Source organism: Salvelinus alpinus, chromosome 3 (assembly GCF_045679555.1).
Source record: "Salvelinus alpinus chromosome 3, SLU_Salpinus.1, whole genome shotgun sequence".
NCBI classification, from domain to species: domain Eukaryota; kingdom Metazoa; phylum Chordata; class Actinopteri; order Salmoniformes; family Salmonidae; genus Salvelinus; species Salvelinus alpinus.
The window spans coordinates 63,896,065-63,901,447 of NC_092088.1; positions in this window are offsets into that span (position 1 = coordinate 63,896,065).

Genomic DNA, 5,383 nt, shown 5'->3' on the forward strand with positions numbered 1-5,383 from the left:
CTTCAGGTCTCACAAAGCCTACAAAAACAAATCACACTTGAAAAAAATGTCAGAAGAATGTCCTGAGTAAACGATTAATACTTATATGTATTTTCACCTACAGTATAGACTACTGTAAAATTACATATTTCTGCTCCAGGTTGTGCGTGTCTATTCTCTGATTACTATATTGTAATGACCTGACAAGATCATAAAGGAACAATTGTCCAGACAGAGGGTTGAGTTTACGAATTGACGGTTTATTAACCCAACTTTACACAGGCTACTGTTTGGCCGTAGCCCACGCCAAATAAACGGAAGATACCTGTTAGTAAAACGTTTACTGGAGACAGGAGATCAAGTAGAGACATAGGACGAGGTGGATAATTATATAATAAGGCCGTTTAATCAGATGCAAAGATATCTTAGTAAATCGTGCAGCACGGCTCCTTCTGTCTGACTCGTATGGAATCGTCGGAAGAGGGCCCTCTAAACAGTACATACAGATTATATAGGCAACAAGCAAAGTAGGTTGATCTTGTCGTCTGGCCTTCCGATTGGTCGATCTGGGTCGTGGGTAGTCCTGTTCGGCCTGATGTCGACGTTTCCATTGGCCCTTCCCACAGTTCATTGTCTTAAAGTCTCATCCTTGAGCAGAATGCATGTGCATCTGTTTTAACAGAGGCCTATTCATGGGGGAGGGTTGAGTGTGTGGGTCTGTGGTTACTTAATAGGGTACAAAGTGTGGGGGTATAGTGGGGGATGGGTACATGTTGTGCCAAGTATAGCTTATGTTGAGAAGTGGTTAAAACAAGTTACCAGTATCTTATACAATTTCTTACATACCCCACAAGCCTACCGAGACCTTCTCTTGTGAAGCCCAGACGTAAGAGAGAACAATGGCTAAACCTGGTCTTCACTTCCAATGCTCCATCCCCCTGCCCAACCCCCCTCCACGCCACTCCGCCGAACACCAGGATGCCCGGCATCAGAACATTCCAGGCATCCCCGTGATTGGCAGATAGCAGGCTGATTGGCATGTCGGACCCCGCGAACACTGGTAAGTACAACACAACCCACTAATAGCCTACCACATAACACACCGCTGTCTGTGCGGGTCGCTACAATATATTAGATTACTAGGTTGATATATATAGCCTATGGCTATTTTCAGCGCCACATCTTTTAGGTTTAGACTGCACCTATAATATTTCCATCAGAATGCACTGGTATGGCATATATTGTTATATTGCCTATTGTCTTCACAATGAAATTCACATTTAATCTGTTTGAAGGCACCCTTAAACAAATTAGTGCATAGGCCTATTTGTAGCTTACATTTCACTTTCGCAAGAGAGCAATATACCTATTAGGCTAGCTGTCAAATTGTTTTTCCCCCAGCAGGAAAACGTGATCAAGTAACGTTAGTTTAGGCAAAACAACAACCGGCGCTACAGGAGACACAATCCAATCAACGCATATTTATGAGAGGTGTTAAAAATTCTAACTTCTCTCAGTTGCCCACTTTATATGACGTGATTTTTAATACACTACAATTTCGTTTAACAAGTATTACACATAGAAGCAGGAAAAACTCGGGAAGTAGCCTAGCCCTCACTTCAATAGCTCCAGAATGAACATTTTTCAATCGGAAGTCTACGTCGCATTGTCACAACGTGAGAAGAAAAGTGTGTGCGTATGATTTAGTTCGCATGACGCTTCGGCATGGCGGAGTTCACTCAATCACACTGACTTCAGGCTAACAGATTGGTTTGTGCCCAAAGATATGTGTAGGTTATAAACAAATAATTATGAAAAAGGCCTACATAGGATATTCCTAAATGTTTGTTTAAAATGCTGAAGATTATGACACATAAAATGCCCCTATTAAAAAGTATATACAGAATTTACAAAGGTTTTCTTTCCTTTTAAAATGGTGCCATGGCTCTTTGAGTTTTCAGTTGTGAGAGCATACTGTGGGACTGTGTGAGTAAGGAAAGTGCAAGGAAATGCATTTTAAAGAGTAAAGTGTCCTGGTGTTACGCGTGCGGCAGCACAATCTCAGTGGGATATGATGAATCAAGGCCTCATATTTCTCCTGGTAGACCTTCCTTATTGATCTAAACAGTTCTTATGCATTTAAGAAGCAATCTGGGGGATCAAACACTTAAGGTATGGATTATTTATTTAGATGTGGTTCTTCTGTAATGTGTTGGGTAACACAATCTGGTCAGTGTGGTTCCCAGAGAATGACACTAGACGCATTTCCTACAGAAAGTTTCTCCCAGTGATTTGTTGTTGTATCCAAACACAATGTGATGTATGAGTAGATATATGGTTCTAGCTGCTCCTTCCAACTCATTTACACTTCAAAACCATTTGTACCTCAGAATCAACTGCACATATTCTATTGAATTATTATGGCAAACCACAATAGAAAATGAGATTTGCTGATGCTATTGATCTATGCTCTGTTGATGTTGCTAATGTCAAAGGCTAACTTCCCCTCCCTTAGTTCTCCATTCTTAATCATGCATGATGAGGTTATAATGGCTCAGGCTCACCATGGCATTTCATTGTAACCATTGTGTCAGAAAGTGAAAAAGAATCATGAATCGTGTCAAGATGAAAAATCCAAAGGGACTGCAAGTGAGAGATCGGCTACAGGCAGCACAGTCGTTATGGACGAAATGTGAACCTTCAATTCACATCATCTGTTTCCAGGCTATTATGAAATATGTGAAGTAGAGATTGGATACATGAAGTGTTCACCTTATGGATACTGTACCTTCATTCTATGCTGTTATATTCCACAGGCTTTGTTTGATGAACACACAGAAGTGTTCAAATAATACATGAACATTTGAACCTTGTTCTTCAGCTCTTCAATTATGAGTCATCACAAACACAAACTTTTTGAAAGGGCCTTACCACTATTTTTCTATTTTTCCCACTTTTTCTAAACACGTATGCTTCATGTGGGTACGAGCAGAGATGTTTGGCCTTCGTACCCTTGAAGGACAGATAGTGAATGAACTATGACACTGATTCCTATGACTCTTCACTCTATAGAACTCAGTCAGGACAGAGAGGAAGAGGTGAAGCTAGAGGGTCCACCCCATCAAAATCTATCCACGCGAGAATACAGTGATAAGCAGACCGATAAGCAGACTGATAAGCAGACCGCCTGCCTTCCCGCCTTTGGGACAACGACTCCCATTGTTAGGGCAGAGACTGACAAGACCATCTCGTCATTATAAACAGCATCTCTGGAGAGGATCATAAATTCCAGGGAACAAACTGCTCAGATACTGTACATTAGCTTTCAATACAGGGCTAATCTGTATCTCCCTTAACCCCTATGAACAGCACAGAACAGCCTTGAAATAACCTGTCATACCTGATTTCAAGGCAGCACTAACAACACATTATTGAGTTAATACTTAAAAAAAATATTTTAGAGTTTCACAAATCACATCATAAGAGCTGCATTAATATACTCCTCCTGAAGGGAGGCACAGTTTGATTTTGTTTTACTGACAAAATACATTTAGATTTTATCCCCTGATGCCTTATCCAACAATAAACTGGGTAATCCACTGACCCCTTTCCACCTCCCATTAATCTGTCAGTTATATTTAGACATCATATGGGTTGGGCTTTAAACAGAGTGTTTGTATATCAGTAACTGGTTTACTCACAGAAAATGTGAAAAAATATATATACTTTAGGAAAAAATGCCTAATCAAATTCCCTCGCAAGGCAATGCGTTACATTTAATTCTCATAGCTGTTAATTTGCTTCAAATGAGAAAATAATTTAACACAAAACAAAATAGTCTTTGAGTGAGGAAATAGAATATGGGAGCTGTTTGAAAAACAATGTGTGGAAGGACCATGGTCCATAATAATTGCTGATAAGTATTGCAGCCCTCTGAAGTACTAAAAATAGGAATTTCAATTACCTCTGTGAGGTCTAATATCCACATTTTTCTTTCTTACCAGAGGCAATTATTAAACTCACTTTTACCAGGAAGCTAACACTGGACATAATTGCGGATGACAAATGGCATTGGCTTGTCTGAATCCTGAAAGGCTGCATTCCAACTAGAGCTGGTGATGTTGGCACTTTTAGCCAGGAGAAATAGCAGGGATTATTAGCCCAGGCCTATACTCTGAACCAGCCTACTGTAGATTCAGAGGTATAGCCCTGGCCCCTCGCCATGTTGCTGTTATTCACAGCACTATACCAATGTAGGCTACTCCTGTAAAAACACCAGCAGAGACAGAGGCGCTTAATCGGTATACTGACCTTTGTCACATTAATATCACTCAGTGTGGCAAAGACATTATTTTAAAGCTATGGTTGAGTTGCAAAACATTAACCATTGGTAGTTTACCCTGGATACTTATTGTACAATTATGTTGATACAAAACCTTGGTTCACTCCATAAACCCCCTCAGTGATTTAATCAGTACTGTACGTTACTAGGTTGTGTTTGTTGAAACTAGAGGGCATTTCTCCTGCAAGTGTGAGAAAGAAAGAGAAACCACAAATTAACAAAGAAGGTTAAAGAGATTGTGGGGCTGTTGAAAAAGAACCCTAGGAGAACCATTTCATTGCAAATTGACCATACTTTAAAGTTAGAATCCTTCGTTGCTACATACAGTGCATTCGGAAACCATTCAGACCCTTGACTTTTTCCACATTTTGTTACAAAACAGCCTTATTCTAAAATGGATGAAATTAAAAATGTTCCTCATCAATCTACACACAATACCCCGTAATGACAAAGGGAAAAAAAGGTTTGTAGAAATTTTTGCACATTTATAAAAATTAAGACAGAAATACCTTATTTACATAAGTATTCAGACCCTTTGCTATGAGACTCGAAATTGAGCTCAGGTGCGTCCTGGTTCCATTGATCATCCTTGAGATGTTTCTACAACTTCATTGGAGTCCACCTGTGGTAAATTCAATTGATTGGATATGATTTGGAAAGGCACACATTGTCTATATAAGGTTCCACAGTTGACAGTGCATGTCAGAGCAAAAACCAAGCCTTGAGGTCGAAGGAATTGTCCGTAGAGCTCCAAGACAGGATTGTGTCGAGGCACGGATATGGGGAAGGGTACCAGAACAATTCTGCAGCATTGAAGGTCCTCAACAACATACTGGCCTCCATCATTCTTAAATGGAAGAAGTTTGGAACCACCAAGACTCTTCCTAGAGCTGGCTGCCCGGCCAAACTGAGCAATTGGGGGAGAAGGGCCTTGGTCAGGGAGGTGACCAAGAATCCAATAGTGACTCTGACAGAGCACCAGAGTTTCTCTGTGGAGATGGGAGAACCTTCCAGAATCTCAACCATCTCTGCAGCACTGCACCAATCAGGCGTTTATGGATG